Source organism: Meles meles, chromosome 4 (genome assembly GCF_922984935.1).
Source record: "Meles meles chromosome 4, mMelMel3.1 paternal haplotype, whole genome shotgun sequence".
Taxonomy (NCBI): domain Eukaryota; kingdom Metazoa; phylum Chordata; class Mammalia; order Carnivora; family Mustelidae; genus Meles; species Meles meles.
In genome coordinates this window covers 74,813,080-74,838,642 of record NC_060069.1, presented here as the reverse complement: position 1 = coordinate 74,838,642, position 25,563 = coordinate 74,813,080, and positions in this window count along the sequence as shown.

The window sequence follows — 25,563 nt, the reverse complement described above, 5'->3', positions numbered from 1 at the left end:
TAAAAACCACATGATCATCTCAGTAGATGGAGAAAAAAACATTTGACAATTTAACATCCATTCATTATTAAAAACAAAAAACTCAACGCAGTAGGTTTACAGAAAACATACCTCAACATAATAAAGGCTATATATGAAAAAATACAGTAGCATCATACTGAATGGGGAAAAAGGTTTTCCTCTAAGATCAGAAATAAGATAAGGGTTTCCACTCACCATTTCTATTAAACATAGCACTGAAAATACTAGCCACACCTCTCATAAAAGAAATGGAAATGAAAATCATCTGATTTGGTAAGGAGGCAGTACAACTTTCACTACTTGAGGAAGACAGGATGTTATATATAAAAAACACTACAGATTCCACCAAAAAAACTATCAAAACTGTTAAATGAATCTAATAATATCATAATATGCAAATTCAACATACAGAAATCCATTGCATTTCTATACACTACTAATGAAGTAGCAGAAAAAAGAAATTAAGAAAACACTCCTTTTTACAATTGCACCCAAAATCATAAAATTTCTTGGTTAAGAGCCTATATTATGAAAAATGTAAGATACTGATGGAAGAAATTGAGAACAGCACAAACAGATGGAAGATATTCCATGCTCATGGACTGGAAGAACAAATATTGTTAAAATGTCCATATTACCCAAAGCACTCTACAGACTTAATGCAGTCTCTATCAAAAACCAACAGCATTTTTTACAGGCATAGAACAAATAACAGTAAAATTTGCATGGAACCACAAAATAACTCGAATAGTCAAAGAAACTTAGAAGAAGAAGTAGAGAACTACTAGAGGCATCACATCCCAGATTTTATGATACACTACACAGATGTGGTAATTAAAACTGTAAGTTTGGAGGTGCCTGGGTGGCTCAGTGGGTTAAAGCCTCTGCCTTTGGCTCAGGTCGTGATCCCAGGGTCCTGGGATTGAGCCCCACGTCGGGCTCTCTGCTCAGCAGGCAGCCTGCTTCCTCCTCTCTCTCTGCCGGGCTCTCTGCCTACTTGTGATCTCTGTCTGTCAAATAAATAAATAAAATCTTTAAAAAAAAAACTGTAAGTTTGAAACAAAAAATAGACACATAGATCAATGGAGTGGAATAGAGCCTAGAAATAAACCTAGTTAATCTTCTACAAAGAAGACAAAAAAATGCAATGGGGAAAAGACAGTCTCTTCAACAAATTGTTCTGGGAAAACTGGACTGCTTTCTTACACCATAAAGTCTAACTGGATTCAAGACCTAAACATAAGACCCAAAATCATAAAATTCCTCAAACAAACAGATTTTACACAGCAAAGAAAATCATCAACAAAATGAATAAGGAAACTTACTGAATGGGTGAATATATTTGTAAATTATGTCTGATAAGGGGTTAATATACAAAAGAACTTATAAAACTCAACACCAAAAAAATTCAATTAAAAACGGATATTTTTCTAAAGATGACATGGAGATAGCCAATAGGCACAGGAAAAGTCTTTCAACATCATTCATCAGGAATTGCAAATGAAAATGTTTAAAATAAAAAACATAAGAAATAACAATTTTGGTGAGAATGTGGAGAAAAGGAAATATTTAGCATGGTTGGTGAGAATGCAAACTGCTACAGCCACTGTGGAAAACAGTATGGAGTTACCTCAAAAAAGAAAAAAAATAAAGGGGTGCCTGGGTGGCTCAGTAGGTTAAAGCCTCTGCCTTTGGCTCAGATCACGATCCCAGGGTCCTGGGATTGAGCCCCACGTTGGGCTCTCTGCTCACCAGAGAGCCTGCTTCCTCCTCTCTCTCTGCCTGTCAAATAAATAAAATCTTTAAAAATAAATAAAAACTAGAATTACCATTTGATTCAGTAATTCTATTATTGGGTATTTACCCAAAGAAAACCAAAACACTAATTTGAAAAGTTGTATGCACCTTTATGTTTATTGCAACATTTATTATAATAAACAAGATACAGAAAGAACCCAAATGGCCATCCATAAGTGAATGGATAAAGAAGAGGTGATATATACATACAATGGAATATTAGTCAGCCATAAAAAAGAATGAAATCTTGGCATTTACAACACATGTTGGAACTAGAGTACTTAAGCTAAGAAAAATAAGCTAGTCAGAGAAAGAAAACATATGCTTTAACTCGTGTGTGGAATTTATGAAACAAAACACAGAAAAAGAGATTAAAAAAAAAGACCCAACTACAGAGAACTGGTGAATGCCAGAGGGAAGGTAGGTGGGAGGATGGGTCAAATAGGTACAGGGAATAAGAGTACAGTTATCATGATGATCAGTGAAAAATGTATAGGATTGTTGAATCATTATATTGTACACCTAAATAAAAAATTTAAGTTAAAATTAATTAAAAATAGCAGGACTCATCTCTCTGTTGCCTACAAGAGATTCAGTTCAGACATAGAGACACATGCAGGTTGAATGGGAAGGAAGAATATTTACCCATGTAAATGGAAGCAGAAAGAAAACTAAGATAGCAGTATTTAAATCAGACAAATAGACTTTAAAATAAAGGCTATAATAAGAGACAAAGAAGGATACTATATACTCAAAGAGAACAATGCAATGGGAGAATGGAATAATTTTAAGTATTTATGCACCCAAAATGGAACCACCTAAATACATAAAGTAACTAATAACATAAAGGAAGAAACTGACAATAATACAGTAATAATACGGGATTTTACCTCTGCTTATATTAATGGATAGATCATCCAGACAAAAATCAACAAGGATTTGGCTTTGAATGACAGATTAAATCAATGGACCTCTCAAATATTTGCAGAACTTTCTTTCCAAAAGCAGTGGATTATACATTCTTTTCAAATACACATGAAACATTTTCCATGATAGACAACATGTTAGTCCACAAGTCAATAAATTTCAAGTGATTGAAATTATATCATACATCTTCTCCAAACACAATTGTATAAAATTATAAATCATAAGAAAAAATCTGGAAACACAAATGCATGGTGGCTAAATAACATGGTACTAAAAAATGAATAGATCTACCAAGAAATCAACAGGAAATCGAATGCACAAAATCTCTGGGAGGCAGCTAACATTCTACAAGTAAGTTAGTAGCAATCCAGGGCTACCTAAAGAAACAAGGAAAATCCTGACTAAATCTCCTATCATTATTCCTAAAGGAGTTAGAAAAAGACAACCAAAACTTGAAGAAATATAAGGAAGAAAACAATAATAATAAAGTAAACATCAATGCAACCATATGCTGATTCTTTGTAAAGATAAGTCTGAAAATGGCTTACCTATTTTATCAAACTAAAAAAAGATACCATTAGATCAGAAATAAAGAAGGAGAAATATAAAGAGTAAGAGTACTGTGAAAAACTACAAACCAACAAACTGGACAACCTAGAAGAAATGAATAAATTCCTGGAAACATACAACTTTCCAAAACTGTGTCAGAAATTGGAAGAAATCAATTACTAGCAAAATGGATCAGTAATTAAGACACTCCCAAGAAACAAATGTCCAGGACCATATAGCTTCACAGGTGAAATCTACCAAAATTTAAAGCAGAGTTAATAACTATTTTTTTAGGGGGGGGGTGGGGGAGAGAGAACATCTCCAGCATGGAGCCCTCATGACCCTCAGATCATGATCTGAACTGAAATCAAGAGTTGGATGCTTAACTCACTGAGCCATCCAGGTGCCTTAAGTTAATACCTATTTTATCAAACTATTCCAAATAATCGAAGAGGAAGGGAAACTTCCTAATTCATGCCACAGGTCCAGTATTACCCTGATACCAAAAACAAAGACATTACAATGTAAGAAAACTACAGATCAATATCTCTAATGAAGATAAATACAAAAATCTTCAACAAAATATTAGTAAATTGAATCCAATACTACATTAAAAATTATTCACAGTGATCAAATGAAATTTATTCCACTGATTCATGGATAGTTCAATATTTTTTTTAATTTGTTTATTTTAAGCGTAACAGTGTTCATTGTTTTTGCACCACACCCAGTGCTCCATGCAGTACGTGCCCTCCCTATTACCCACCACCTGGTTCCTCAACCTCCTACCCCCCCCGCCCCTTCAAAACCCTCTGGTTGTTTTTCAGAGTCCATAGTCTCTCATGATAGTTCAATATTTTTAAATTGATCAATGTGATATGTCACATTAATAAGAGAAAGGATAAAAACCCAACAGTCCTATCTATTCAATAAAAACTCTCAATGTAAAAGCTGAGGAAACATACCTCAGCATAATAAATGCCATATATGAAAAACACATGTTAACCAAATTCTCAATGATGAAAAACTGAGATTCTTTTCTCTAACAAAGGAACAAGACAAAAATGTCCATTCTTACCATTTTTATTCAATATAGCACTGAAAGTCCTAACCATAGCAATAACAAGAAATAAAAGGCATCCAAATTGTTAAGTAAAATGCACTCTTTTCTGTTGATATGATACTATATGTCAAAAACCCTAAAAACTGCACCAAAAAACTACTAAACTACTAAATAAATTTAGTAAAACTGTAGAATACAAAATTAATATAGATAAATCTGTTGCTTTTCTAGACAGTAATAAAGTAACAAAAAGAGAATTAAGAAAAGAATGTAATTCCACCAAAAAGAGTAAAATGCTTATGAAAAAGCTTTTTTTTTAAAAGATTTTATTTATTTATTTGACAGACAAAGATCACAAGTAGGCAGAGAGGAAGACACAGAGAGAGAGGGAAGCAGACTCCCTGCTGAGCAGAGAGCCCGATGTGGGACTCAATCCCAGGACCCCAAGATCATGACCCGAGCTGAAGGCAGCAGCTTAACCCACTGAGCCACCCAGGCGCCCCAACCTATGAATAAGTTTTTAATCAAGGAAGTGAAAGATCTTCAAGAGCTCAAGAAGCTGTGAACTATTGGGAAGATATCCCATGCTCATGGTTTGGAAGAACAAATATTAAGATGTCCATACTATACAAAGCAATCTGCAGATTTAATATAATCCCTATCAAAATACCAACATAATTAAAACAAATAAACTAAAATTTGTATGGATTTGGATGTATTTGTTAGAATTTAACAAAATACCAACAGAATTAGAACAAATAACCTAAAGTTTGTATGGAACCATGAAGACCCTAGAATACCCAAAGCTATTTTGAGGAAGAACAAAGTTGGAAGTATCACACTCTTAGATTTCAAAATACACTGCAAAGCTGTAGCAATGAAAACAGTATGGTTCTAGCACAGAAATGGACACAGAAATCAATGACACTGAATAGAAAGCCCAGAAATAAACCCAACACTTTATGGTCAATACAATCTATGACAAAGGTGGCAAGAAAATATTTAGGGAAAATAATAGTCTCTTCAGAAAATAGACTGGAAAAACTGGACTACTTTCTTACACCATATATAAAAATAAGCTCAAATATGATTAAAGAACTGAATACGAGACCTGAAACCATAAAACTCCTTTAAGAAAGAAGGCAATAATTTCTTTGACTACATATGTCTCTTCAGGAAAGGAAACCAATAAAAATTATATCAGTGACAGAGTACTGAAATAAAAAGCCTTCTATAGAGGAAAAAAATGCAAAAAGTTTTTAAAAAAATGCAATGGCATGCTAATGAATGGAAAAATATACTTGCAAATGATATATCTCCTAAGGGGTTAATATCAAAGTATATGAAGAACTTATACAACTCAACCCCAAAAATATTCAATTAAAAATGGATAAACAATTTGCCAAAGAAAACATACAGATGGCCAACAGTCACATTCACTAGTCATGAGGGAAATGCAAATCAAGACCACAATGATCTGTAACCTTACACCCATCAGAATGACTAGGATAAAAACAAGAAATAACAAATGTTGGTGGGGTACACAAAGATAAACTCAAAATGGATAAAAAACCTCAACGTGAAACAGGAATCCATCAGAATCCTAGAGGAGAACATATAGGTAGGAACCTCTTCGATATCAGCCACAACAACTTCTTTCAAGATGTGTCTCCAAAGGCAAAGGAAACAAAAGCGAAAATGAACTTTTGGGACTTCATCAAGATCAAAAGCTTCTGCACAGCAAAGGAAACAGTCAACAAAACAAAAAGGCAACCCACAGAATGGGAGAAGATATTTGAAAATGACAGTACAGACAAAAGGTTGATATCCAAGATCTATAAAGAACTCCTCAAACTCAACACACACAAAACAGATAATCATATCAAAAAATGGGCAGAAGATATGAACAGACACTTCTCCAATGAAGACATTCAACTGGCTAGCAGGCATGTGAAACAATGTTCATCATCATTAGTCATCAGGGAAATTCAGATCAAAACCATATTGAGATACCACCTTTTACATCAGTTAGAATGGCAAAAATTGACAAGGCAAAAAACAACAAATGTTAGGATGTGGAAAAAGCAGAACCCTCTTACACTGTTGGTAGGAATGCAAGTTGGTGCAGCCACTCTGGAGAACAGTGTGGATATTCCTCAAGAAATTAAAAATAGAGCTTCCCTATGACCCTGCAATTGCACTGCTGGGTATTTACCCCAAAGATACAGATGTAGTGAAAAGAAGAGCCTTCTGTACCCCAATGTTTATTGCAGCAATGGCCACGGTCGCCAAACTGTGGAAAGAACCAAGATGCCCTTCAACGGATGAATGGATAAGGAAGATGTGGTCCATATACACGATGGAGTATTATGCCTCCATCAGAAAGGATGAATACCCAACTTTTGTAGCAACATGGAAGGGACTGGAAGAGATTATGCTGAGCGAAATAAGTCAAGCAGAGAGAGTCAAGTATCATATGGTTTCACTTATTTGTGGAGCATAACAAAGAACATGGAGGACATGGGGAGATGGAGAGAAGGGAGATGTGGGAAATTGGAAGGGGAGATGAACCATGAGAGACTATGGACTCTGAAAAACAACCTGAGGGTTTTGAAGGGGCTGGGGGTGGGAGGTTGGGGAACCAGGTGGAGGGTAATCGAGAGGGCACATCACGTATTGCATGGAGCACTGGGTGTGATGCAAAAACAATGAATACTGTTACGCTGAAAATAAAATAAATAAATTTAAATTTAAAATAAATAAATAAATAAATAAAATGAGTAAAAAAAAAAATGTTAGTGGGAATTCAGATTGGTGTAGCCACTGTGAAAAACAGTATGGGGATTCCTCAAAAATTAAAATTACCATATGATCCAGTAATTTCATTATGGTATTTACCTAAAGAAAACAAAACACTAATTCAAAAAGACATATGCACCCTTGTTTATTGCAACATTATTTACAATGGCCAAGATATGGAAGCAACTCAAGTGTCCACCAATGGATAAAGAAGATGTGGTATATATGGAATATTGAAATATCACTCTACTGTGAAAGAGTGGAGATTTTGCCATTTGCAAAAACATTAATATATCTAGAGGATATAATGTTAAGTGAAATATGTCAGAAAGGAAGAAATTCCATATGATTTCACTCATATGTAGAATTTAAGAAACAAACAGAATGAGTCAGAATAATAGACTCTGAAATACAAAGAAGAAACTGGTTGCCAGTAAGGAGGTGGATGGGAGGGATGGGTGAAATAGATAAATGGATGAAGAGTATATTTATGATAAACACTGAGTAATGTGTAGATTTTTGAATAATTGTATACCTGAAGCTAATATAACACTATGTTAAGTATACTTAAATAAGAAATTAAAAATATTTACTTTTACTTTTAAACTGTTAAACCCTGGGCACCTGGGTGGCTCAGTGGGTTAAAGCCTCTGCCTTCGGCTCAGGTCATGATCTCAGGGTCCAGGGATAGAGTCCCACATCGGGCTCTCTGCTCAGCAGGGAGCCTGCTTCCTCCTCTCTCTCTCTCTGCCTGCCTCTCTGCCTACTTATAAAAAAATAAAAAATAAAAAATAAACTGTTAAACCCTGTGGCAGTAAGTCAAATCACTTTGCTGGCAGATTGCTTCATAATTTAATGGATCTTTTATATGCAAACATAACCACCACTTCCAGTCCTACCTTGCTAGTTGGCCATTCTTTCAGGAATTCTCTGTTGTATTTCTATTGCACTGGTTAGTCATTTTTGTTTTGAAATTATCTATCCTGGACTCTTTTTAAGATTGTATTTATTTATCTGACAGAGAGAGAGCATGAACACAATTAGATAAGAGTTACAGGCAGAGGGAGAGGAAGTAGTAGGCCCCCCACTGAAAAGAGAGCCTGATGGGGGGCTGGATTCCAGGATCCAGTAGACACTTAACCAACTGAGCCACCCAGGCTCCCCTCCTTTAATCTTTTTAAAGCCATGATAACATTGATTAGATATTTATTATATATGCAGAAATTAAGTGCCTCTTATATAGTTCTTTAATGTTTAGCATTAAAAAAAATCATTACAGAAACAGTCTATTTCATTATCTTTCAGAAGAAATTGAGATCAAGAGAACCTAAGCTACTTAGCTAAATGTAAATGCCTTGGAGACATTGGTGGAGTAAATCTGTGCCTATATAGTCTCCCCCATTTTATCCATTCAGTGTACCATATATTGATTCCCTTTTATGTGCCTCTCAGTGTTAAGTGTTGAAGAATCTAGACAAATGTTGTTCTCTGTGGAGTTGAGAGTCAAAAAGTTGACAGTAGCCAAGTGATGACAATTTTACTAACGAGTAACAAGGAAAAGTATACATTATACAAAGCTGGAATTAGGGTATGGAAAAAGCTTTTATTAAGTAACATCTATAAAAAGTTAAGCTGTGGGCGCCTGGGTGGCTCAGTGGGTTAAGCCGCTGCCTTCGGCTCAGGTCATGATCTCAGGGTCCTGGGATCGAGTCCCGCATCGGGCTCTCTGCTCAGCAGGGAGCCTGCTTCCCTCTCTCTCTGCCTACCTCTCTATCTACTTGTGATCTCTCTGTCAAATAAATAAAATTAAAAAAAAAAAAAGTTAAGCTGTGATCTGAAAAATAAAATTTAGCTAAATAAACTCATTTATGAAAGACAGATGTCACTGAACAATGCGTAAAAAGTAACACTTTCCAAGTCTGAGTTCCATAAAATAAAACAGGGTAGTTGCCTGGAGCTCAAAGAAACGAAACGACAAAAACAAAACAAAACAAAAATTTGGGTTTTTTTTCTCTCTTTTCAAAAAAGTCTCTTTAAACGGTTATTGCTATATATCTTGTGTTTGTGGTATTTAAAAAAGGTAAATATATGTCAATATGGTCAATATGTTTATTGAAAAACAATGAGAAAATCATATTTAGCAAAAATAAAAATAGCATACATCTTTGACAAGCAGAGATAGTCACCATTAGCTCTTTGGTGTATAACCTTTCCAAAATTCTCTCTAAATAGGAATGTGTACATTTTTATAGAAAAAAATATATAATTAGCATATTGCTGTGATACCTCATTACTGTGATATTTAGAATTCTTTTCCATACACATAAATTTTCATCTGCAATATAATGCATGAACAGTATAGTACTATACAAGAATGGACAGATACATGACTTAAACAGAATAAGTATTCTGAAAGTGACATTACTATGCTACCATGGATAAAAATCATAGTCTAAAGAAGAAGAGGTAAGTTATTTAACAATTATTTTTAAACATTTATTAAGTACATGGGAAAATCTATTTTAATCCTTAACTTCTCTTTTTCTTACACCCTATGGATTTCAACGTGAATGACTATTTTGCCTAAATTTATATGCAAAAATCTGGAGTAAGATCCAAGTATGAAATGAACATGAGCTTTCAAATGAGACTATCTGTGCATAAATAAAATCGATCTCACTTAATTACAAATAAGCTCTACTTCATGATTTCATCAGTATTATATTTCAAGATAAAATTAGAAACATACTTACAACACAAATAAGGGGTTGATATACATAAACAGCTAGTACAAAATAGGAAAATTTCTAACACTGAAATGGAGTATCTGGTAAAATTCATGAGTAAAATAAAATTTTAAAATACACCCAAAACTTTCAGTGTGCCCTGTGGAACACAATCAATCACAGGCGCACACCAGACAAAAAGAATCTTCAACTCTTCTTTAAAATTTTTCTTCATATTCCTGCTATATGCCATCAAGGTTAATGCTGGTGGTGTTATTTCTCTTGTAGCTCTCTTAAAAGGTGTAAGAGAAAAATTTCTGGAGTTGGGACAGGTGCCTTCTTTGTTCATTGCTCTATCTAGACCATTCTCCTTAAAAAAAAAAAAAATGACCATGTGTTATTCCTTCTTGTCATCACCCGTTTCCCTATGTTTCTCTCCCTGCCTAGATCTCCTGTCATAATATGTGCAATTATGACAGAAAAATGTTCCCTACACTATTCTTGCTTCCTGATCTCTTATCCTAAAATTTGTTTTTCATCCTCTGTAGTCACTTGGATGATGTCATTATCATTACACGAAGTACATTTATAAACTCATTTCAAATATTTTTTTAATTTTATCTTTTCAGTGTTCCAAGATTCATTGTTTATGCATCACACCCAGTGCTCCATGCAATATGTGTCCTCCTTAATACCCACCACCAGGCTCTCCTAATCATCCCCCCCGCCCCAAAACCCTGTTTCTTTCTCAGAGTCCACAGTCTGTCATGGTTCATCTCCCTGTCTGATTTCCCCCAACTCAGTTCTCCTCTCCTTCACCCAATGTTCCTCTGTGTTATTCCTTATGTACCACAAGTAAGTGAAACCATATCCTTTCCAACACATGTTGTTTACTGTCTTGTTAATTTTGGCCATTCTTATAAGGTGGTATCTCAATGTGGTTTTGATTTGAAGCTCCCTGATGGCTAATGGTAATGAGCATTTTTTCATGTGTCTGTGAGCCATTTGTATGTCTTCTTTGGAGAAGTATCTGTTCATGTCTTCTGCTCCTTTTTGACATGATAATCTGTTTTTTGAGTGTTGATTTTGAGAAGTTCTTTATAGAACCTGGATATCAACCTTTTTTCTGTACTGTCATTTGCAAATATCTTCTCCCATTCCGTGGTTTGCCTCTTTGTTTTGCTGTTTCCTTTGCTGTGTAGAAATGTTTGATCTTGAAGTCCCAAAAGTTCATTTTATTTCCTTTGCCTTTGCAGACATGTCTTGAAAGAAGTTGCTGTGGCTGATGTTGAAGAGGTTATTGCCTTTGTTCCTCTAGGCTTTTGATATATTCCTGCTTCACATTGAAGTGTTTTATCCATTTCAAGTTTATCTTTGTGTATGGTGTAAGAGAATGGTCAAGTTTCCTTATTCTCTACATAACTGCCCAATTTTCCCAGCACCATTTATTGAAGAGGCTTTTTTCCACATCCATTCCTGATTAAAAGCTTCAAAGTATAGGGATAGAGGAAACATTCTTCAACTTCATAAAATCCATCTATGAAAAACCCACAGTGAATATCATTCTCAATGAGGAAAATGTGACGGCCTTCCCTTTGAGATCAAGAACATGACAAGGATGCCCATACTCGCCACTCTTGTTCAACATAGTACTAGTAGTCCTAGCAACAGCAATCAGACATCAAAAAGAAATAAATGTATTCAAATTGGCAAAGAAGAATTCAAACTCTCTCTCTTTGCAGATGACATGATACTTTATATGGAAAACCCAAAAGACCCCGTCCCCAAACTACTAGAACTTATACAGCAATTTAGTAATGTGGCAGGATAAAAAAATCAATGTACAGAAATCAGTTGCTTTCTTATACACTAACAATGAAAATACAGAAAGGGAAATTAAAGAATTGATTCCATTTACTATAGCACCAAGAACCATAAGATACCTGGGGTAAACCTAACTAAAGAGGTAAAGGATCTATACTTGAGGAACTACAGAACACTCGTGAAAGAAAGATACAAAAGCATTCCATCCTCATGGATCAGAAAAACAGACATTGTTAAAATGTCTATACTGCCTAGAACAATCTATACTTTCAATGCCATCCTGATCAAAATGCCACCAGTATTTTTCAAAGTGCTGGAACAAACAATCCTAAAATTTGTATGGAACCAAAGAAGAGACCCCAAGTTGCTAAGGGAATGTTGAAAAAGAAAAACAAAGCTGGGGACATCACATTGCCTGATTTCAAGCTTTACTACAAAGCTGTGATCACCAAGATGGCACAAAAAGAGACACATAGACAGTGGAACAGAGTAGAGAGCCCAGATACAGACCCACAACTCTGTGGTCAACTGATCTTCAACAAAGCAGGAAAAAACTTACAGTGGAACAAATATCTCATTTTCTAACCATCAGTTCATATCTTTCCAATTCAGTCTTTCTAATGTTCCACTTGAAAGACTCTTTAACTTCACTTGACCTAACATTCCATTGATGCCACAACATTCCTCAACCTATGTCCTTGGATTCCCCTATATTTACACATTTCTGTACATACTTTTCCCCTTATTTCCCTTTTAGTTCATTCTACACACATGAAGAAAGTCCAAACTTCTGCTTACCACTGACCCATATTCTGTTTCTGAATATCACTGAATATCAACCATCATATTGGAGTCTCAATCTATACATTTTTTTTTAAGTCACTCAATTAAAATAACCTTTAATGCAGATGTCAAACAAAACTGTACTTTCTTTTTTTTTTTTTTTTTTAAATTTTATTTATTTATTTATTTATTTATTTTTTTTTTTTTCTCATTTTATTTTTTTCAGCGTAACAGTATTCATTCTTTTTGCACAACACCCAGTGCTCCATGCAAAACGTGCCCTCTCCATTACCCACCACCTGTTCCCCCAACCTCCCACCCCTGACCCTTCAAAACCCTCAGGTTGCCCCAACCTCCCACCCCTGACCCTTCAAAACCCTCAGGTTGTTTTTCAGAGTCCATAGTCTCTTATGGTTCGCTTCCCCTCCCCAATGTCCATAGCCCGCTCCCCCTCCCCCAATCCCACCTCCCCGCAGCAACCCCCAGTTTGTTTTGTGAGATTAAGAGTCATTTATGGTTTGTCTCCCTCCCAATCCCATCTTGTTTCATTTATTCTTCTCCTATCTCCTACCCCCCCATGTTGCTTCTCCATGTCCTCATATCAGGGAGATCATATGATAGTTGTCTTTCTCCGATTGACTTATTTCACTAAGCATGATACGCTCTAGTTCCATCCACGTCGTCGCAAATGGCAAGATTTCATTTCTTTTGATGGCTGCATAGTATTCCATTGTGTATATATACCACATCTTCTTGATCCATTCATCTGTTGATGGACATCTAGGTTCTTTCCATAGTCTGGCTATTGTAGACATTGCTGCTATAAACATTCGGGTACACGTGCCCCTTCGGATCACTATGTTTGTATCTTTAGGGTAAATACCCAGTAGTGCAATTGCTGGGTCATAGGGTAGTTCTATTTTCGACATTTTGAGGAACCTCCATGCTGTTTTCCAGAGTGGTTGCACCAGCTTGCATTCCCACCAACAGTGGAGGAGGGTTCCCCTTTCTCCACATCCTCTCCAGCATCTGTCATTTCCTGACTTGTTAATTTTAGCCATTCTGACTGGTGTGAGGTGATATCTCATTGTGGTTTTGATTTGTATTTCCCTGATGGCGAGTGACGTGGAGCACTTTTTCATGTGTCTGTTGGCCATCTGGATGTCTTCTTTGCAGAAATGTCTGTTCATGTCCTCTGCCCATTTCTTGATTGGATTGTTTGTTCTTTGGGTGTTGACTTTGCTAAGTTCCTTATAGATTTTGGATACTAGCCCTTTATCTGATATGTCGTTTGCAAATATCTTCTCCCATTCTGTCAGTTGTCTTTTGGTTTTGTTAACTGTTTCCTTTGCTGTGCAAAAGCTTTTGATCTTGATGAAATCCCAACAGTTCATTTTTGCCCTTGCTTCCCTTGCCTTTGCCGTTGTTCCTAGGAAGATGTTGCTACGGCTGAGGTCGAAGAGGTTGCTGCCATATGATACTCTCCATAGATGCTGAAAAAGCATTTGACAAAGTACAGCATCCCTTCCTGATCAAAACTCTTCAAAGTGTAGGGATAGAGGGCACATACCTCAATATTATCAAAGCCATCTATGAAAAACCCACCGCAAATATCATTCTCAATGGAGAAAAACTGAAAGCTTTTCCGTTAAGGTCAGGAACACGGCAGGGATGTCCATTATCACCACTGCTATTCAACATAGTACTAGAAGTCCTAGCCTCAGCAATCAGACAACAAAAAGAAATTAAAGGCATCCAAATTGGTAAAGAAGAAGTCAAACTATCACTCTTCGCAGATGATATGATACTATATGTGGAAAACCCAAAAGACTCCACTCCAAAACTGCTAGAACTTGTTCAGGAATTCAGTAAAGTGTCAGGATATAAAATCAATGCACAGAAATCAGTTGCATTTCTGTACACCAACAACAAGACAGAAGAAAGAGAAATTAAGGAGTCAATCCCATTTACAATTGCACCCAAAACTATAAGATACCTAGGAATAAACCTAACCAAAGAGACTAAGAATCTATACACAGAAAATTATAAAGTACTCATGAAAGAAATTGAGGAAGACACAAAAAAATGGAAAAATGTTCCATGCTCCTGGATTGGAAGAATAAATATTGTGAAAATGTCTATGCTACCTAAAGCAATCTACACATTTAATGCAATCCCTATCAAAATACCATCCATTTTTTTCAAAGAAATGGAACAAATAATCCTAAAATTTATATGGAACCAGAAAAGACCTCGAATAGCCAAAGGAATATTGAAGAACAAAGCCAAAGTTGGTGGCATTACAATTCCGGACTTCAAGCTCTATTACAAAGCTGTCATCATCAAGACAGCATGGTACTGGCACAAAAACAGACACATAGATCAGTGGAACAGAATAGAGAGCCCAGAAATCGACCCTCAACTCTATGGTCAACTAATCTTCGACAAAGCAGGAAAGAATGTCCAATGGAAAAAAGACAGCCTCTTCAATAAATGGTGCTGGGAAAATTGGACAGCCACATGCAGAAAAATGAAATTGGAACACTTCCTTACACCACACACGAAAATAGACTCCAAATGGATGAAGGACCTCAATGTGAGAAAGGAATCCATCCAAATCCTTGAGGAGAATGCAGGCAGCAACCTCTTCGACCTCAGCCGTAAAACTGTACTTTCTAAATCATTCTCCAGGGTAACTCTTCTATACATGGTACTTTCTCTTTTTTTTTTTTTTTTAAAGATTTTATTTATTTATTTGACAGAGAGAGAGGTCACAAGTAGGCAGAGAGGCAGGCAGAGAGAGAGGAGGAAGCAGGCTCCCTGCAGAGCAGAGAGCCCGATGCGGGGCTCGATCCCAGGACCCTGAGATCATGACCTGAGCCGAAGGCAGCGGCTTAATCCACTGAGCCACCCAGGCGCCCCATGGTACTTTCTCTTTAAACCTATTATAACCCCCATTAATATTTATTTTCAGATGATGATCCCAATTCTTACTAAATGACGACAAAAATTATGGCAATTTAAAAGCAATTTGCACTAGTTTCCATTGCTCTTTCACTAGTAATAATACATACTTTTTTTCTTTGCATGGACTAGCATTTGGGGCTCATACGTCCAATTGTGATGTAGAACTTGCTTTCTCAGGGATGCCATTTCACCAATTCTCTGTAAGCAACATGACTGAGACGTTTTTTTAAAATCTATTTTGTTTACTATTGAATCCCCAGAGCCTATAAGGTATGGTACTTGACACCTAGTGGGTACTAAATGATGAGTGAAAAATAAAATGAAAGAGAATGATATATCATTTTTTACTAATCAAATTTAAAGTACTTTTAACTTGTCAGGGGCAGAATGAGATGATTACTCACTTCCATGGTAGACAGGTATTTGAAATTAAATATTTTTCAAAAACAATCCGACAAAGAATACTAGATTTATAGACTCAAATCACTGATATGGCAGTCTTACTGTTTATGGCTTCCTCTAAGTAACAAGACAACTATTAATATGCAATATTTATGCAATGCCAATTTGAGTGAAAAAATAAAGAAACAAATATTTAGACAGTATAATGAGTCCACATGTTTAGAAAATGTGTTATTGCAGTCACATCCATAAAACACTTCTATTTATTTGAAAAGTGATACATGGCCACCTGGTATGCCACTTAAGGTATGGCACTGTCTTTAATGTCTTCCTAGAGGATTACTCCAGTGGTCTGCATATGAGAGAACTAAGAAGTTTTGAACATGTTTTATTAGTAGTAATCCAATTCAATATACAAAATACATCTCTCTACAACATTACTCCTCCCCAAAGTTATGTATGATTGAAAATCTATGAGCCAGCCACTCACTTCCAGAGTAGCCTAACATCATCTCTGAGTGTTAAGTGAGTCAGCATCTGGGTTCTTGAGAAGATATATAGAATCTCATCTGGTCTTAAAATTATTTCCTCCATAAAAAAACAGAAGGGTACATGTCTTCAATAATTACACTTATTCATGGCCATATATTTGACTGAAAATTATCTCAAATGCAGTTTTGCTTTATATATGGATATATTTTATACACACACATATAATGTAACAATACAAGTTTCCAGAAAAAATAAATAAATAAAGGCATTTACTGGTGAAATCAAAACTGCGACATCTTGCCTGCTTCACTTGCTGAAGAGAATATTCCAGCTAATACTTTATGGTTAACAAGACTGAAACATACTTCTCTAGTCACCCAACCTGTAAATTAAATACATCAGCAATGCAATTATTGTACTGTGCTCTTTTCACAGGAATAAATCACAAACAAAAGAATTACAGAACTGAGCAACAAAAACTGTAATTTATGTTTTACTGTTAGTACCTGAAAATTCATAGTATAAACCAGTGTTCTGAAGTTGCAAATAGGTTCCATGGCAGCTATGAGGTAACTTCACAACTAGAAAAGGAAGTTAGAATAGAAAGCAATGACATTTTATGGCAACATTCTCTTTCATAACTTGGTAAGTCTTGTACACCTTTAATAGAATGGTCATGTAAATTCTTTTTAAGATTTTATTTATTTATTTGACAGAAAGAGAGATCACAAGTAGGCAGAGAGGCAGGCAGAGAGAGAGGTGGAAGCAAGCTCCCTGCTGAGAAGAGAGCCTGATGCGGGGCTCGATCCCAGCACCCTGGGACCATGACCTGAGCTGAAGGTAGAGGCTTTAACCCACTGAGACACCCAGGTGCTCCTCATGTAAATTTTTAAATAAATATTTAAGAAAATAAAAACCACAATAGTATACTGATAATTTTAAAAGCACCAACCAGAGAATTATTAATATAAAATTTGTATAGTTATATATAACTCATATATAATTTTACATATAGTATAATTATAGATAAACTAAATGCTCAATACTGAAAACATTTAAAGACAAAAAGTGAATATAACTACTTCTATACAACCACCAAAAGTCAAGGACTTCAACATTTTGACCACGCTTTTCTTTTCAGCAATTCTTCTTTAGGAAAATCCTAAGGAAAATAAATGTTTTGATTGAAGGTTCATATTTTCTTTTACTCCCTCTTTCTCATTAACCTTGCCAAATCCTTCCTTGATTTTTTTCAGAGTAATCCTGCTCTTATCAAATTTCTTTTCACCTGATTTAATAATTTCTATTTTTAAGTCCTTTAGGGTTGCATTATTATATATATGTTGATCTCTTAACACTATGATACTTTTTTTAATAATAAAAGTATTTATAGTTTTATGAAAGCATTTCCAAGATTGCCTATGTTTCTATTTTAAATATTTATTTTAAATATTTATTTCCAAATCCCCAACACATTCAAAGATATAGTAGGTTTCTAAACCATTCTCTGAAAGTGGAATTTTGCATAATTAAAATAAATTAGGTTTCAAAGTATTTCCTAGACTTCAGATTTCAAATAGGATTCTCAGATCTAGCTGTGTAGAATTACCTGGTGGGGGGGAAAAATACATCAGATAATCAGTCCTCGTCCTTAGATTTTATTTTAGTTGCTCTGTATGAAGCTGAATTGAGATATTTTTATATTCCCTGAATGATTTTAATATACAATCAGGAATAAGGACTGTTTAAATTACTTGTAGAGATTGAAATCAGGATATAGACAAAATGATTTGGGCAAATAAAGCCTAAAGTATAAACAGTTGGTCACTATAATTTTTAATTATCTTTCTGACCAATAATTTAAGTATTTTCTTAATTCCAAATTTTATTAATTTTATAAACAAAATCAGAATTTAATATGTTAATCTTTAAATATTCTAAAAATATACAGAAACATCTCTTGTCCGTAAGTGTAGGGAATTCCTATCAAGTCCATTTTGTCACTTTGCTTTATTTTCAGGATTTTATTTTATGATAAACTAGGTGTCTAACCTGTATTACCAGTCTTTTTCTTACCTCACATTATTGCAGAGAAGTCTCTTCTTCAGTCTAGAATTAAGGAGGAAATCAGTGACCAACTGAAAAATCAACATTCATTCAATAGAGCAACTATTCTTTATCCCAACAAGGCGTAAAATCCAATTTTTAACAAAGCAAGTGTTCCCAGATAATATGCCCAATATTCTGGATCAGTGGATCAGAGTTAAAGTCATGCTTCTCTGTATTTTGTAAAGCTCTAACAGTATTCTGCTGTGTATTCAAAGAGAAGAACCACAATAGCTAAGGAATAAAAGCATTGATTTACTATGACTAATTTAAATCTTGAACCTTTGGAAGTAAAGCAATCTAAATTGTTCTCTTTCAAAGGATAAAAAATGCAAATTCATCATTTGCATATGTTGAATTCCAAGTTAGTTTTATATCCTTGTTATTTACCAAAATTTGTCACAGACTATGATGAATTAGCATGAAGAATGCCTCTTGATTTTATAGTTAATAATTTTGTTGCTATTAATGTTATTTTTATTTTAGATACTTTCTAGATATCAAGTATTTCAGTTGAAAAGGATTCTTATATTGGCTAGAGTTAAAAAGTATTTTTACATGAACACATAATGTGTGAAATAAAACTTAACAGACCTAAAGGGAAACCTACACAACAGTACCATAGAAGGGGAATTTAATATTCCCACTTTAATCAATAAATCATTGAGATTAAAAAAATTGGCCTTAAGTAAACTATTAGATCAAATGGATTTTAATACAAATTTTCTATCCTAAAACAAAAGAACACACATTCTTCTCAAGTGCAGATGAAACATTCCAAAGGACAGATTATATGTTAAGTCACAAAATAAATCTCAGTAAACTTAAGAAGATTGAAATAATGTTGGAGCATCTTTTCCTACCACAATGGTATAAAACTATGTTGATTACAAAAAAATTGAAATATTCAAAATTATATGGAGATTAGATAACATGCTACTAAATCATCAAGTCAAAGAAAAAAAGAACTCAAAATATGCTTAACAAAATTAACAGGTGCCAGGCATTAAGAAGAGCACTTGTGATGAGCACCAGGCATTGTACTTAAGTGGTGAATCACTAAATCCTACCCCTGAAACTAATATTATATCATATGTTAACTGAAATTTAAATAAAAAAAACAAAGAGAATACCTATGAATAAATTTAATCGAGGTGGAAAAAAAAAAAAACCTATACACTGAAAGTATAAGACAGTGATGAAAAAGATTGAAGATATAAATTAATGGAAAGATATTCTAAGCTTATGGGTTAAAATAGTATTATTAAAGTGTCCATACTACCCAAAGCCACCTACAGATTCAATGTAATCTCTATCAAAATTCCAATAGCATTTTTCATAGAAATAAAACAATCCTAAAATTCAGAATCCTGTGAAGTAAGTTCCAGACCAGTGAAAAAGCATGGTCTTGCTTTCGTACCAAAAGATAGGTGTGTAGGGGTTCCTGGGGGCTCAGTCGGTTTAGCATTCAACTGTTGGTCTCAGCTCAGGTCTTGATCTCAGGGTTGTGAGTTCAAGCCCTGCACTGGGCTCCACACTGGGTGTGGAGCCAACTTAAAAAAAAAAAAAAGATATGTGTGTGTGTGTGTATACATGTAGTTACACACGAAGCAACAGCAAAAGGCTGGGAAAGATTCTGTGAATGACACCCAAGTCATGGACGGCGGGCTTGGAGAAGAGAATGCCATTCTTACTCCTTTTTGTAATCATCCTAAGTAGTGGGATTTGAGGCAACTTTGTTTTCTTTATGTTCTGCTGGTTTTTTCCCCCCCAAATAAAACCCTTTTAAAAGGTTAAAAAAAAAATTCAGAATCCTAAACAATCTTAAAATAGAACCAAAAATGATACTGGGTAGCAATGCAATCTTGAGAAAGAATAATAAAGATGGAGGCATCAAACTGCATGATTTCAATTTCATAAAACTAGAGGTATTTTAAAATTATGGGATTGGCATAAACACAGACATATAGGTAAATGGAAGAGAATAGATAGCCCAGATAAACCCATATATATGATCAAGTAATTTATGATGGGAGTCAAGAATATTCAATGGAGAAAACAGTCTCAAATATTGCAAAAACTGGAGAATCCAAGTGAAAAAATGAAATTGATCACGATTTTCTACCATATACAAAAATTAATTCAAAATGAATTAAACACTTGAAAGTAAGACTTGAAACTTTAATATTCCTAGAAGAAAACACAGGCAGTAAGCTCTGTGAACGTGTCTTGGCAAGGTTTTTGTTTTTTTGTTTTGTTTTGATTTTTTTAAAATAACAAGTAAAAACAAGCATGACTACATCAAACTAAAAAGCTTCTTTCTGCATGGGGGGCAGAGGGAACCAAAAAAAAAAAAAAAACCATAAAAACAACCTACCAAATGGGAGAAAAATGTTCACAATCCTATATCTGATGTGGAATTAATATCCAAAATATATAAAGAACTTATACAACTCAATTTAAAGAAATCCTATTAAATAATGGACAGAGGATCTGAATAGTTCAAAGAAGACACACAGATGGCCAAAAGGACCATGAAAGGGGCTCAACGTCACTAGTCATCAAGGAAATGCAAATCACAGTCACAATGAGATATCACTTCACATCTATTAGAATGGTTATTAACAAAACAAAAAAGAAAGAAGTAAATAAATAAATATATGTGTTGGCAAGAATGGGGAGAAAAGTGTGCACTATTGGTAGGAATATAAACAGCCACTATAGAAAATAGTATGGCATTCCCTTAAGATGTTAATAAAGAACTATCCTATAATCCAACAATTTCAATTCTTAGTATTTATCTAAAGAGCAAAGACAATAACTCAAAAAGATACATATACACCCATGTTCATTATAGTTTATCATTATAGTATTTACAATACTTAAAACACGGAAGCAACCTAAGTACCCAAAAATGGTTAATTGGATAAAGAAAATGTGTTATATGGGGGTGCCTGGGTAGATCAGTTGGTTAAGTGTCTGACTTTTGATTTCAGCTCAGGTTGTGATCTCAGGGTAATGGGACTGAGCCTCACATCAGGCACCCCACTGGGTTTTTGATGTAGTGTTCAAGGATTCATTAGTTGCATATTACACCCAGTGTTCATCTCCACATGTGTGCTCCTTAATACCCATCAGCTGATTAACCAATCCACCCAGTCCCCTCCCTTCTGTAACCTGCAGTTTGGTTCCTGGAGTCCAGAGTCTTTCATGGTTTGTTTCCCTCTCTGAATTCTTCCCATTCACTTTTCCCTCCCTTCCCATATGGTCTTAGGTGATGTTTCTTATATTCCACATATGAGTGAAACCATATAATAATAGATGAAAACATCCTTAATGTGGGAAAAGAAGCAGACATCTAGATTCAGAAAGTTCAGATGTTCCAACTAAAATGAACCTAAAGACACTCACACCAAGATATATTAATTAAATGTTAAAACATAAAGACAAGAAGAGAATCATAAAAGAAGCAAGAAAAAACCAACTTGTTACAAAGGAATCCCCATAATGCCATCAGCTGAATTGCAACAGAAAGTTGTAAGTTGGCGAGAAGTAGCATGTCATATTTCAGTGCTGAAAGAAAAACTACTTCTAACCAAGATACTACCCAGTAAAATTTTCATTCTGATTTAAAGGAGCAATAATAAAATTTCTAGACAGGCACAATATAAAGGAATTCATAATCACTAAACCATTCTTATAAGAAATGTTAGATGAACTGCCCTCAATTGGTAAGAAAAGACACTATTGAGTAACAAGAGAAGCATCCCACGGGGAAGTTAAATAAATAATAAAAAATGGATGATCACTTTTAAAGCAAGTATTAAATTTAAAAGACAAAAGCAGTAAAAATAACTTACCACAATAATTAAGGGATACACAAGGTAAAAAGATGTAAAATGTGACATCAAAAACATAATGGAGAGGAAAGTAAAAAACAGAGCTTTAGAATGTGAACATACTTCATAGTTGACAACTTAAAATAGATGGTTATAGATGCATGGTGTTATATGTAGTCCTCAAAGTAATCACAAAGCAAAGTCCTATATTAGATACACAAAAGATAAGGGAATATAAGCATACCACTAAGAAAAGTCATCAAGGCACAAAGGAAAAGAGAGAAGGAAAAGAAAACAAAGAGGAACTATAAAACAGCTAGAAAACAATGAACAAAAATGGCAATAATTATGTATCTATAATTACGTAAATATAAATGGACTAAATTCTCCAATAAAAAGACAGAATGGCTAAATGAATTTTTTAAAAAAGGCCCATCTGTATGCTGCCTATTAAACACTCAATTCAGATGCAAGGAAACACACACACCAAAAGTGAACAAATAGAAAAAGGTATTCTGAGGAAATAGCAACAAAAAGTTGGGAGATATGCTTAGAAAAAATAGATTTTAAACACAATAATAAGAAACAAAGAAGGTCATTATATAATGATAAAGGATTCAATCCAAGAAGAGGATATATTTGTAAATATATATGAAACTAACATACACTTGTATCTAAATATATAAAGCAAGTGTTAACAGACCTAAAAGAAGAAATAGAAAACAATATGCAATAATAGAACTTTAATAATTTAATAAATGAAAATTATTAATTATTAAATTAAAATGTAATAATAGAACTTTATAACTTTATAACTCATATCTATGGATAAGACATCTAGACAGAAAATTAAGAAGGAAACATTGGCCTTGCACATCATGTTAGACCAGATGGACTTATCAGATACATATAGAACATTCCATTCTAAGCCAACAGAATACACATTCTTATCAAGGGCACATGGAACATAATCCAGGATAAATCATGTTAGGTCACAAAGCAAGTCTTAATAAATTTAAGAAGATTGATATTATATCATTTTTTCTGACCACAATCATATGAAACTAGAAATCAATAACAAGAAGAACGTAAAAATTAAGAAATGTCTGGAGACTAAATCAAAGGAGAAATTTTTAAAAAGATACCTTGAGACAAATAAAAATGAGTATGAAACAAACCACATTTATAAGATACAGCAAAAACAGTTTCTAAGAGAGAAGTTCACAGCAAAAATTGTTCTACAACAAGAAACAAGAAAAATCTCCAATAAAGAACCTAACTTTAAGGAAGTAGAAAGAGAAAATGCATCTCAAAGTTATTAGAAGGGAAAAAATAACAAAGATCATAAAGAAATAAATGAAAAATTAACTAAGAAGACAATAGAAAAGATCAATGAAACCAAAACTAGTTCTTCAGTTCTTTCAAAAAGTAAAATTGACTAGCTTTTAGATAAAGCAAGGGGGGGAAAAAAAAACTCAAAATGAAGAATATATGTTAAAAGTAGTACCAGAAAAATTAAAAAAAAAAGATTATAACAACTACTCTGAACAATTACATGCCAACAAATTAGACAATATAGAAGAAATGGATATTCCTAGAAACATACAACTCACTAAGACTGAATCATGAAGAAACAGAAAATCTGAATGGACCTATTACTAGCAAGGAGATTAAACAAGAAATCAAAACCTTCCCAACAAACAAAAATCCTGGATGAACAGCTTCACTGAAGAATTCTACCATACATTCAAAGAATTAATACCAAACATTCTCTTTTTCAAAAAGAAAATAGAACATGCTTCCAATTCCATTTTATAAGGCCAACGTTATTAAAACCAAAACCAGACTAGGATGTTATGAGAAAAGAAAACAACCAATATCCCTAATAAACATTAATACGAAAATCCTCCACAAAATATTAACTAACCAGTCAAATACATTAAAATGATCATGTACCATGATCAAGTGGGATTTATCTCAAGGATGCAAAGATGATTTGATATCCATGAACAAATTTTATACACCACACTAACAAAATAAAGACTAGCAATCATATGTTCATCAAACTAGATTCAGAAAAAGCATATGACAAAACTCAGCATCATTTATAATAAAGGTCTCAAAGTGATTATAGAGGAAACATAATAAATGCCGCCTATAACAAGCCCACAGCTAACATCATACTCAGTGGTAAAAAGCTGAAAGCTTTTCTTCTAAGATCAGTAACAAGACAAAAATTTCCTCTAATTGCTTTTATTTAACATAATATTGGAAGTTCTAGCCAGAAAAATTAGGCAAAAATTTTTTAAAAAACATCTACGTAGGAAAGAAAGAAAGAAAACTGTCAGTGTTAGCAAATTATGTGATTTTACGTATAGTAAACCCTAAAGACTCCAATAATTCTGAATTCATTTATTAGTTCTGAATTCTTTTACTCTAAGAGTAAGTTACAAGATATAAAATCAATATATAAATAAGGCCGGGTGACACCCCCAACCATAACTATGCTGCATTGCAGCCATACATTGTAGCTGGGCCAAACACCAACGTGCCTACCCCCTTTTCTCAACACAGCAACATTGCAGCCAGACAAGTCTTCAGCCCCACCAACAGCCATATCTCAGATGACTGCTCTTAATGACTTTCTTTGAAAATCAGCAGGATTTAACAACAGGAGAACCAGAGGGCTATAGGAAACTAAAATTTTTCTTAAAGGGCCAGACTACTATATGATTGGTCAGAGACACAGCAATGACAGCAGTTTTGTTTGTTTGTTTGTTTGTTTTTAAAGATTTTATTTATTTATTTGACAGACAGAGATCTCAAGTACATGGAGAGGCAGGCACGCAGAGAGAGAGAGAGGAGGAAGCAGGCTTCCCAGCAGAGAGACCAATGCAGGGCTGGTTCCCAAGAACCCGGGATCATGACCCAAGCCCAATGACAGCAGTTTTAAGAGTACCTGGATTAGATCTAAAGAAAATTTATTGAATAATATGAGGGCATGTGCCAATGGAAAGTGATCTGTAGGAGTTTTCTTCAGGAGAAAAAAAGCGGGGGGGGAGGGGCAGAAAAAGAACAAAGTAAAGTAGTGTACCTGACAAAGAGTTAAAAGTAATAATCATAGGGGTGCCTGGGTGGCTCAGTGTGTTAAAGCCTCTGCCTTCAGCTCAGGTCATGATCCCAGGGTCCTGGGATTGAGCCACGCATTGGGCTCTCTGCTCAGCGGGGAGCCTGCTTCCCCCTCTCTCTCTGCCTGCCTTTCTGCCTG